The sequence below is a fragment of the Camellia sinensis genome, chromosome 2 (genome assembly GCF_055761805.1).
Source record: "Camellia sinensis isolate YWXY chromosome 2, ASM5576180v1, whole genome shotgun sequence".
NCBI classification, from domain to species: Eukaryota; Viridiplantae; Streptophyta; class Magnoliopsida; order Ericales; family Theaceae; genus Camellia; species Camellia sinensis.
In genome coordinates, this window is record NC_138962.1 from 74563295 (window position 1) to 74576017 (window position 12723).

Consider the following 12723-nt stretch of genomic DNA (forward strand, 5'->3'; position numbering starts at 1 on the left):
GCATCTAAACACTCATAGCCTTACTGAAATAAAAAAGTGCGAAAACAAATACAACTTAAAGGAGTTTTGTCAAACGGGGTTGCCAAGAATAAAAACCTAACAATCTCTCCCTTTGGCAATGCCGTGACAAAACACACCTAACAAATAAAATCTTAATTACCCCAACCCATTACAGCCAACAAAAGCCAACCTCTTTCTCAAGGTCATGATCTGCAAAACAGTTATTAGTGCCACAATCTCCAAAACAACTATTAGTCCCACAAGAGTATAGGAAAAAACAATAAACATAAGACAAGATTATCTTGAAGCATGAGATAGAAAACATGAATAAATGCGACTTGGAGATTTTAAGAACATGTAGCATGGATAGATGGATAGATGAAAACTAAGACATATGCACCCAACTCATGACATGAATACATGAAATCCTAAGACACATGGAAAACAATCTTCTCCTCCTTTTTGTCACGAATTGACAAATGAAGCTCAATCAACTAAACCAAGATCAGAAACCACACAAGCAATGATATGACGATGTAAATACCAGGAACATGCAAGAAGGCAAACAGTGCATAGCAACATGCAAAACAACTATACCCAATCTCCCTTACCAAACAAATCAAAGTGTTCATGCTAACAAACTCTTGTAATGATAAACCAAACTCGCCTTCACTAAAAACAATGAACAAGAAGAAAAACAACAAAAGTAATATGGTGGAGCAAGCAAGAAATCTCAGATTTGTACATAAAAACACACAAGATTATCCAAGAAGCACAATTACTAGTAAACACAATGTGCACAGTCTGTAGAAGATTCCTCATGAAAGAAAGTGATGCATTATGTGAAAAGCATAGATCCCATGATAAAAGTGTGTGTATGACTCTTGGAGTTCGACAAACACTAGATTCAATCCTAGTAGTGATATGAAAGCTGGACCTCCGACTAGAGAATCTAAGCACAACAAAGGAAAGTCAAACCACTAGGAATCAAGGGGTATTTGGTGAGTAAAAGCGGAGGCTCCCCCTCAATTAATGAATTTTTAATTTTTTTTCTCTATTTTTTTCACATCATTTTCTTTTCTTTCTTTTGCACATTTTTTTTTTCCTTTCTTTTGCACATCTTTTCTTTTCTTTCTTTTGCACACTCATTGGTGGCTAACACGCTCAAGAGTATGGAAACCGAACCAGAGAAGCATGGATATAATAAGGATGGCCTGGTTGGTGACTTTGAGGTAGTCTTTTCCTCATGCCTGGACTACAAAGAATAGAGGGGAAAGCCGTAGAGATGCAAAAAGATGGAAGGTGGTTAAGAGACTCAACATCACCCATGATATGCTAGTATAGGTCAATTCCTTTAGAAAAGAAAAAGATACAATGCCAGAAGTCCATAGAGAAAAAATAATCACTAAGGCGGAAGACTCCAAAATTTGCTAATCCAAGAGTGTATACAGAATGAGACATACTAATAAAAAACTCACACTCCAAAATGAGTAATGACCACAGAAAGCATACACATCTTAACAGGTAATGGATATTCTTATCAATTCCAATATGCACCAAGGATCACTCAAAAATTTTAAGCTTGCAAAACCATACTAAGAAAATTTTTTTGGGATTTTTTTTTTTTTTTTTTTTTCATTTTCATTTTCTAAACAAAGCAAGACATAAAAACGAACATGCACACATTTTTTTCTCATTAAAAAAAACACACAGAAACCTAAAAACTAAAACAAATAAACAAATTAACACAAGTCAAGTTTTCTGACCCAAACCGCTTTAGTATAAACAAAGTTGTGAGCATTACGGTTCTTGCGTGGTGTCTTGACGTTGTGGTTCCCTTTGCTTTCAATGGGAACCCATCTCGACTTGGTTTCCAACTTCCTATTTTTAGGTCTAGGCAAATACACTCTCCCATGCAACTTATAACAATAAGGGCGAATATGACCATGCATACCACAATGATGACAAATAAAAACAGGGTATACCTTCTTTTCTTTTACCTTACCAACTTTAGGAAGTTTGAGGAGTCCATCCTTATGTTGAATTTTTTGTTCCCCCTTTCCTTGAGTTCTTATATCATGAGATGTAGATGCACTATGTTTTTGCTCTTTGTTATCACCAAAGCCAATGCCACTTTTGTCACAACACATTTGTTGAGACCCAATGATATCCTCCAAAGTCTTTGATCCTTTATTCCAAAGACCAATGGTAGCTATAGCACACTTGAGCTCTTCCTCTTTCTTGATCATTAGTTCTTCCAAAGCAACTTAAGACCTCTCGAGAGTGTCGATTTTTTCTTCATATGTTGCATAGATTTGTTGTAGCTCATTCCTCTCTGTCTCACAAGTCAAGAGTTTTTCACAAAGAGCTTGTCGATCATTAGAAATCTTAAGGGCATCATTCCTAGCCTCGGAAATCTCTTTCTTTAATTTGACATTCTCACTTTCACATGCTTTGAGTTTCGTAGTGAGTTTGTCATTTAATTTGGATAAGTTAAGAGATTCCTTATACAACTTTTCATGAGCTTGCTTAAGCTCTTCATCATCACTTCCCGAGGATTCATCATCAGTGGCATTCTCAACCGGCCTCTTCGGATACTCTGTTCGTCCTTCAGTTTTAGAAGCCGCCATGAAAGTAAGGAATTGTTTATGTCCCTCTTAACCTTGATTTTCATTGTCACTTTCATCTTTATCAGATTCTGATTCATTATCCCAAGTGATAGCGAGGGCTTTCTTCTTCCTCAAACAAGTGGGGCATTCTGAAGCAAAGTGGCCAGATCTTTGGCATTCATAGCATTGGACTCTTTCAGAGTTCCCTTGTATCTTTCCTTTCTCCTTCTTGGCTATGGAATTAATTTTGAGTTTATCTTTGCCTTTAGATTTATGAGTATGAGTAGATTCCAAAAGATTAGGATGCTTTTTCAATTTTTTTTTTTTAAAAATTGTTTAACAAAAGCAGCCGTAATCTTGGAATCTATCTCACAATCCTTATCAGAATCCTCTCCAACTCTATGAGCACTACTAAAAGCAATAGCATCTTTTTGCTTCTTTTTGAAATTCCTATGTGTCTCATAAGTTTAGAGATTTCCAACCAACTGATCTAGCTTGAGGTTGCCAACATCTTGAACCTCCTCAATAGCTGTAACTTTTGGTTGGAGCTGATCGGGCAAGGATCTCAAAATTTTTCCCACAACTTTGGATTCTGATATTTTTTCACCTAAATTGAAGCTGAAATTTACAATGTCACTCAACTTTGCATAAAATTCATCAAAGGTCTCACTATCTTTCATTGAAAGGTTTTCGAAACTAGACGTGAACCTTTAAAGTTTTGAGCGTTCAACAGAAGGAGTGCCCTCATGAATAGTTTGTAAGATATCCCAAGCCTCTTTTGCGACTTCACAATTACAAATTCGACTAAACTCTTCAGGCGTGGCAGCGCAAAAGAGAGAATTGATAGCTTTACTATTCCAGCTACTATTTTGGTAATCAATTGTGTCCCACTTTTCAATTGGTTTGGGGAAAGTTACTCCATCAACGGTAATTGTTGGTTCAGTCCACCCATTCATGACAGATTGCCAAACTTTTTCATCTATAGATTTCAAAAACGATCTCATCCGAGCTTTCCAAAAAGAATAATTGGATCCGTCAAGTAGGGGTGGTCGAACCATAGAATTTCCCTCACGAATTGAATCCATTATCACAAATCAAACAAGATCTCGCTCTAATAGATTTGTAAAACAAAAAAAATAGAGCGACCTGCTCTAATACCAATTGAAAAATCTAGAAATCCCCTAGATGTTGATTTGTGATTATGTATCAATTTTAAGCAGTAGATAACAATTCCAATTAAACAATCAAGAGAAATCGACACAACAATTTTACGTGGAAAAACCACAATTGGACACCTCCAATTGTGATAAAAAAATCATGGGCAACAGTCACAAAACAATCCACTAAGAAGATATAAAGGAATTACATAGGTATACTTTCAATTACCTAGCGAATCCACGCCCGAATTGAACCAACCTCTATGTACCTCTTCTAACCCCGTCTTCACCTCGGAATTGTCTTGACGATGAGTCACTCCAGAATCCACCAAAGCTTCAGGCTCGAATTCTTTAGAATCCACCGAAGAACAACTCTCTCTTTTGTGTAGAACAAACAAATAATCGTTTGATGTATACTCTTTAAACCATGAGTTGAATACGCAATCAAAACATCAAAGAAAACTAGCAAAATATCTCCAGATATAGACCCTAGAACCCAAGAAGAAGATCTGGAGAAGTTATCTTAGATTTGGACTGAAACACGTATTTATAGAAAATTGTCCCGCGATCTCTGCTCGAGCGTCATTTTGGCCGCTCGAGCGGACCTACGCTCGAGCGCGGAAAGATCCGCTCGAGCAGGAAAAAACAACATCCAGTATTTTTGCAGGCAAACGAACTTCTGAAACCCAGCATTCTCTGCTCGAGCGGGGGAATGTCCGCTCGAGTGGACAGACAACTTTGAATGCATTTTTGCAATTTGCTTTGGGGGCGCTGCCCCTCGACCCCGCTGTGACACTGCCCTGGACCCGCCAAGGGGTGCTGCCCCCTGGACCTCCGCGAGCTGGCCCGACAGCTCGATCCCCGTCATAATCAACGAAGTGGCAATCTTGAAAGTATTAACATCACAAACTTCTCTGTAAGGCACAATTCGGGTTGGATTCGCATCTAAACACTCATAGCCTTACTGAAATAAAAAGTGCGAAAACAAATACAATTTAAAGGAGTTTTGTCAAACAGGGTTGCCAAGAATAAAAACCTAACAATATTGTTTCAGTAGTTGTCTAGAATTACCAAATGGGAAGATTCAATCACATCCTAATCACTAACATTGGGATAGTAATCCAGGATCTTCAATAGTATTTGGATCGTTTTATTCGGGATGGAGGGAAAACATAAAAAAAGGCTATAGTAAGTTTTTGGACATTTTAGTCACTACAACATCACTAAAATTTCACATTTACCCTCTACCAACAAAAGGTCACGTGTTAATTAAATGAGTATATTCATAATTAACGTTTAAACATGACTTATTAGTCTATAAAATAAAAAGTAGGACTAAATAGTTCAACACATTAACATTTGGGATTTATTGGTGTTTTACCCATATATAATTGTATAATTAAAATTTCAATTGTAACTTTAATTTCATACGCAAATATGAATTTATAATTTTGTTTAGCTCGTTAAAATTTGTAAGCAGACTTGAGTCAAATCTAAGCCAGCCAACTCACTCAAAATTGATTCGTTAAATTTTATTAAATTCAAACACATTAAAATTTTAATAAATAAATTCAAACATACTAAAATTCGATTCAACCATCCTACTTCGTAATCATTTTCATCAACTAAAAGTTTGTTGTTTATCGTGAAGGTGAAGACGTTAAAACACAGACCGGTCATAAAACCCATGTGATCGCACGCACCTTCATTTTGGCTCAAATTGAACCCAAAAAAAAGTACACCATTTTTCTAGCAGGTTGGGTATACGAAAGGAGAATAAGACAAAACTAATGATATAAAAAAATTCAAATAAAGAGATCAAATAGTATTGTTTAACCTCATTAAAGTCAAAACATGAACCGTGCAAGGCTACGTTTCCTTCCATGGTTAAGCATAAGACAAGCTATTTTATAGTTGAGATGTACAGAAATTGGTCCGACCGAACCATTTCATAGTTGAACAACTTGAAAGAGAACTTCTTCAAAATCAGCGGGAGAAATTGTTTGGTTTGATTTTTTATAAATTATTTTTAAATTAATTTTTGTTTGTCTTTAATGAACTTTTGTGTGTACTCTTATTTGAATTTTTGTTTTTTCAGTGATTTTTTTTTTGTATTTTAATTATTTTATTTTTATACTTTTAGATAAATCTAATATTGATGTATTTTAAAATTTTTAAAAAAATGACTGAAATATGAAAAAAAGAAAAAAGAAATAAAAAACTTACTAAATCCAAATAAAAACTCGTTTAAAAACAGTTTGAAAAATCAAACTAAGGGCGCAACTCAGACAGGTTAGGATGGATTGAGAGGTTACCTATGCTTAGCCCAAGTTGTACTAAGACTTACCTAGGTCCATCCATACCCAAATTGTAACCCGAGGCTGTCAGCCAAAGCCCAACTCAAGTTAAACCCAAATTGTCCGAATTACACATAAATTTTATTTTATTTTATTTATTTTTTTGCAGCTAAATTATTAATTTGTTTAAATTAGATTCTGTTTACATTTTTTTTTAAAAAAATCATTAACAACATCAAAACAAATAATTAGTAGTCTTTACAATTTATGAGTAAGAATAAAAAATATAAGATTTTATATTGTATTACTTGTATATATAATATATATTCAATATGATTTAATTATCTAAATTACTTTAATATCATATAATGGTTAATAATTTATAAAAATGAAAGAGGCGGAAGCAGGAAGGAGGAAGTAGCACTAAACATGATAATTAAATAGGAGAATAAAATAATTAAAACTTCAAATAATAACTACAATAATAAAACTTACAATTGTTTACTGGAATTATTGGAATGAAGCAAACAGTTCTTTAAAATACATAACTTGAAACTTGAAAACGAATTTGAAAATATAAAATTATAGAGGTAGCTATTTTTCTTGAGGAATGAGCACTCAAATTTTTCTAACTCTGCCTTATTCTTGACTGAAGAGGCTCTTTTATAGATGAAAAGAGTTACTGTGAGCCTTGTGAAGGAGTTACTATGAGCCTTGTGAAGGAATCTGACTTTGAAAGAAGTACATGGGAGCTGTCTGCAACTTTTGGTGAGTGATTAAAGTTGATGGCTGCCTTTGATTGTACTGAATTTGTCGGTGGGATGAATTATGATGAATGATGAATAGTAATGTTGACTTTTTGTTGAATAGTAAACAGTAAATTTGACTTTTTTCACTATTCATTGCTTTTTGATAGAGGCATGTGGCTGAGGGAATCAATATGTATATATATATATATATATATATTAGCAGCTTTTCTTAAAAGAAGAGTATTGATTGAAGCTGATAATTATATCTATATAGAATCAATGACTGAATTAGGCATATGAGTCCTGAGCATCTTGAAATTGGGGCCTGTAAGGATCTTGATTGGTTGAACCTTCAGAAGAGTCAGAACCATTTGAACCTTCTTCTGAACTGTCTTCATCAGTTTGTGACTTGGCTTGGGCCATGAGGAGGCGAGGAATTTGAAGGAGCTCATCTTTGGATGACTTGGACTTAATTTTAGTTTTAGTCTGAGTTGATGAAGGTTTAACTTTGGACTTTGTTTGAGCGTTTTTGGGCTTTGCTGACTTGGGCTTGGAAGAACTTGAGGTTGGGCTTCCAAGATTAATTGGAGGAAGTTGGCTTCCCTGTGTTAATGAACCAGTTGGGTTCTGTAGAGCTTTGACCATGGCAGGTGTAGGAGCATGAAGATTGACTAGAAATTCTACTTGGACTTGTTCAATAATCTGTGGAATTTTGAAATTATCCCACCATTTAACAAAGTGTTGTCAAAAGATTATGTCATCAGAAATAGCATATTGCCATTTAAATATCCATGGGACTTTGTATTTGGATAAAAAAATGAGCAATGTAGGGAATTTCTTTTGTTGTGGACTGAATGAAAAAACAGTAAAAAAAATAGTTGTTTTGTTCAATCAAAATAGAAGGGAAGATATCATTAATAGCCCCATATTGAGTCCACCATCGGAGAAACCAAGTGGGGAATTCTGACTTGAATTTATGATCAAATTGGAGAAACCAAGAGTGATTGTTTGACTCATTTTGATACAGGAGAACTTTGAACCAGACATCAATATAATCATAATAACTATATTGAATTGTATGACCAGGTAAATCTCGGAGTTGAAAAGGAGGACCCCATTCATTCAAAGAGACTATATTGTGAATATACAATGAATGGTACGCAATTTTATTGGTGTAAGTCCGATTATAAATAGGTTTAATAACAATGGACCGATGATTGAATAGGATGTCTTTGTAGTAGGTGATTGACTTTTCTGGATAAAAAAGAGCAAAATGCCATCCATGAGGAAAATAGGATTTGACTAGGCCAAGAACAGTATGAGTATTCTTGTGACTGGGTTCTTTGAAAAAGAGATTAGTGGTATGAGATTTAACATAATCAGATCAAGCTGATTTAATAGAATTAGGGAGGTAAGGAGTAACTGACTGGGAAGAAGTGGCGAATGGGTCAGTAGCCAATGCAGAGGTATAACTAGGTTTAGGAATATTATCAATAACTTGGTAATGATTGACCAATTCAGCCGGATGGTATCTGGTGACTAACTCCAAAGGAGGAACTAGTTGACTAGAAGGAACAAGAATCTTACTAGAAGGTCTCAAAGGTCTTTGAGCAGACATCTGTAAAATACATGGATTGAAATTAGCATCCACTAAGGATATCTAATTTACTCATATGATAAGCAGCACAGTTAATATAGTGGGCCAACAAATTACGGCGACTGCAAATGGTGTGAAATTGAATAAATTAAGCACGTTTAGTAGATTTCTTGGCTAATTTGAGGCAAACAACGTGGTAAGTAGTTTGGTGGATAAGGTTTTGGTAATAGGTGACTTGTGATTTATGGTAGGAAATATAAGGAGTTGCCATCCCTTATCCCCCCTGTAAAAATTCTCTGGTAAGAAAATCGGAATAGAATTTTGATAACTAGGTATATGTTCAATATCAAAATCAAAAATACTTAAGATAGATTGCCAGCGGGCAAAAATTTGTTTACTAGTAAGATTTTGAACATCTTTTTTTAAAACATATTTAGCTTATTTGCAATCAACGCGAAGTAAAATTTTTTGGTTTAAAATATAATCTTGAAATTTACTAATACAGAAAATAGTAGATAAAATCTCTTATTTAATAGTACTATAATTTTTTTGTGCTTTATTTCAGATACCAGAATGGAAACAAACTATTTGTTTGGAGGACTGAAGAGTGACTTTTTGGAGAAGAATACCACTATAACCAATATCAGATGCATCGGTTTGAATAATTTTAAATGAATTTTCTGTAGGAATACCAAGACATGGCAGGGATTTGACATATCGCTTGACCTATTTAACAATATCAGTATGAGTAGAAGACCAAGGAGGAGGATTATCCTTTAATTGATCAAAAAGTGGTTGACAAGTTTTCCTAAGGTCTTTGTAAAATTCAACAATATAATTAAGTGATCCTAAGAATCTTTGTAACTAGGTTTTATCTAAGATTCATCAGGAAATTTATAAGCAAATTCAATGGATCTACTAATGGATAAAATGGTATTCTGGTGGATGTCATATCCTAAAAATCTGACTTTGGTTTAAAATAGTTTAATCTTAGGAGCAGAAATGACTAGACCATGAGTTTTAATAGTATAGAAAAAAGCAGTAAGATGTTTCCAATGTTCACTAAGGGATTTAGAAAAGATGAGAATATCATCGATATAAACTATAGAAAAATGACTAAAGGGATTGAAAATATCATTCATTATGTTCTGAAATTCACTAGGAGCATTTTTTAATCCAAATGGTATGACCTTCAATTCATAATGACCAAAAGGTGTAGTGAAAGCAATTTTGTAACGATCTTTTGGGTGAATTTGTATATGCCAGAATCCACTTTTTAAATCAAATTTACTGAAAATGACGGCTTAGCTAAGTCGTTTAACTAGATCTTTTTTTATTAGGAATTGGATAACGAATCCATTTTAAAACTTTGTTTAATGGCTTGTAATTAATTACTAATCTAGGAACTCCTCTTTCTAATTCAGCATTTTTATTAACACAAAAGGCAGGACAAGACCAGGGTGACTTACTATGACTAATAATTTTGTTTTGTAGTAATTCATTAATTTCTTTTTTACACATTTCAACTAATTTATGATTCATTTGAATAGGTCTAGATTTAGTAGGAATTTGTCTTTTATTAAAATCCTTAATATATGGTAATGTGGCTACATGTTTTTTCCTGTGCCAAAAGGCAGTAGGTAAAGTAGAACATACGGTTGATTCTAACTTTTGCTTAAATTGTTCAATTTGAGAAATAGTAATAGGATCAGTTAATTGTTGTTCAATTCTTTTATAATTCACTTCTTCTTTAAGATATCTGATTTGTTGAGTTAATCGATTAATAATTTTAAAAATAGAATAGTCTTTTAACTGGTGTAATTCTTTTACTTCAGGTGGAGATAAAAATTTAAAAGTTATGGTTTGGCCAAAGGCTTGAGTAGTTATTCCTTGATTAGAAGTGGTGAACGGATAGAATAAAAATATAAATGGTGTTCCTAAAATAACTTTATTAGTCATATTTCTAACTAAAACAAATGATGTTTTGAAACAAACATTATTTTGACAAATATGGACTTTTGGTAATTTATATTTACTATGCATTTTGCTGCCATTAGCAGAAGCTAATTGTTCATCTGTTTTATAATAATATTTGGTAGGGAGTAAGCCTTCTTGAATACAATGAAGATCAACACCAGCATCTATTAATGCGATGACTTCTAACTCAAAATCATTGACAACCAATTTGATTTTTGAATGGCATTTTTGAATATTAATTTTATTGATAAGATTTAATCTTTTATTTTCAGGATTATCAGATGGATTGGATCAATTATCAAACAAATATTATTTGGATTAGTATCTTCATTAGTACATTCAGATTCATTAGAAGAGATGGCATCATTTTGTTGAAAGTTGTCTAAACTTTTATTAATTTTTAGTACAGATATTTCTTATTCTAAAATTTTATCTTTATTTTGTAAATCTTTGATGAGACGTTTAATTTGATTAATTTCTTATTGTAGATCTTGAAGAGTGACTTCTTTTTGTTTATTTTTAAATCGTTCTAAAGTTTTTGTTAGGCTAATGATTGGTTTGTCATGTTGTGGTTTAGTATCTTTGTTAATTAATAATGATTTTAGTTTGCCAATATATTTTTGTTTCAATTCAAGATCATCTAATTTACTAATTAATTCAATAAGAACAGTTTTTTCTTGATGTTATTTAGTGAAGACAGTGATTTGTTTAATAGCTTTACAACAAGCATCATTACATCCTAATTCAAAAACCGTTACTATCAGAAGTATCACTAGGCGAATGATAAACAGAGGAGGTATTTGAGTTGGGTATGTCAAAGGAGTTATTAAGAGATTGATTTAATTGGAGGATGTCAAATAATTGATTTTTAGATTCGTCATTTATTTGAGTTGATTAACTTTGTCTTTCAATTTTTGTTTTTCTTTACACTTATTGGAATAATGACAATTTTTTCCGCAATTATAACAGGTAATATTAGAAGGAGATTTGGAAGAAAATTTAGATTTTGACTTTTTAAAGGATTTATATTTATGATGAGATTCGAGTTTATCATAATACTTATCAAGGAACTTATAATTTGAGTATCTCTTACGATATTTATGACTTGATTTTTTAGAAAATTATTTATTTATGTGGGACTTTCTCTTAGAGGGTGCTATAGGAGGTAGGCCATATTGTTCACAGATATTGTCTAGTTCATACTTAGCTTTATATTTATCTTTAGCAGCTTTTTGACTAAGTTTTAAATCAATACACATTTTTAATTCTTCTTTTTGGATAGTACTAATTATATCACCATAAGTTAAATTATCATATTCAATTATTCCAGTAGGTTGACTAAGAACATTTCTAATCTTATGTGCAAAAAGACTAGGTAGACCATTAATAAATTTTTCTTTCCAAAATGATTTAGTACAATCTTCGCGGAGCATTACTCTGGATGTAAAAACATCTTTATACCATCTGAAATCACTTAGTGTTGGACAAGTAAGATTACTAAGTTGATCATGTATTCTAGAATAGATATTAGTAGGTGTGCCAATAAAATGTCCAACTATAGTATAAATTAGGGTATTGATACCATCAGGTTTATAATAGCCAATTGTTTCGTCAAATATGGGTAAATCATTTTCATCTTTTTTACTTGCATGTAAAATAGATTCTCTTTGGTCTTTAATAAGATATTTTTCTCACCAAGATTTTAACCTACCAGTAAAACTAGAGGTTATTAATGAAACAATTTCAGGTTGAGTATAGTCTGGGTAGTTACTAAGATAATTATTGGCGACCATGGGGTAAGGAGTAACTGACTGAGAAGAAGAGGCGAATGGGTCAGAAGCCAATGCAGAGGTATAACTAGGTTTAGGAATATCACCAAGAACTTGGTAACGATTGACTAATTCAGCCGGATGGTGTCAGGTGACTAACTCCAAAGGAGGAACTAGTTGACTAGAAGGAACAAGAGCCTTACTAGAAGGTCTCAAAGGTCTCGGAGGAGACATCTGTAAAATAGGTGGATTGAAATTAGCATCCACTAAGGATATCTAATTTACTCATATGATAATCAGCACAGTTAATATATTTTATATCTATATATAATTTCAATTTCAGGTTGTTTGGGGTGTTCGATATCTTTGTTTAAGTCTACCCAAATTTAATTCAGGCTTATAAATTTTTATCTAAATCCATACCAAATTAAAAAATTTCTTATCCAAATCCTAAAAAAAATTCAGGCTAAGCTTAGGATGTTCGGTTAAGTCCGTCCAAATTGCACCCTTCAGTCAAACCGAACAAAGAATGAATGGATGTATGAATATTATGAGAAAACTAAGGAGT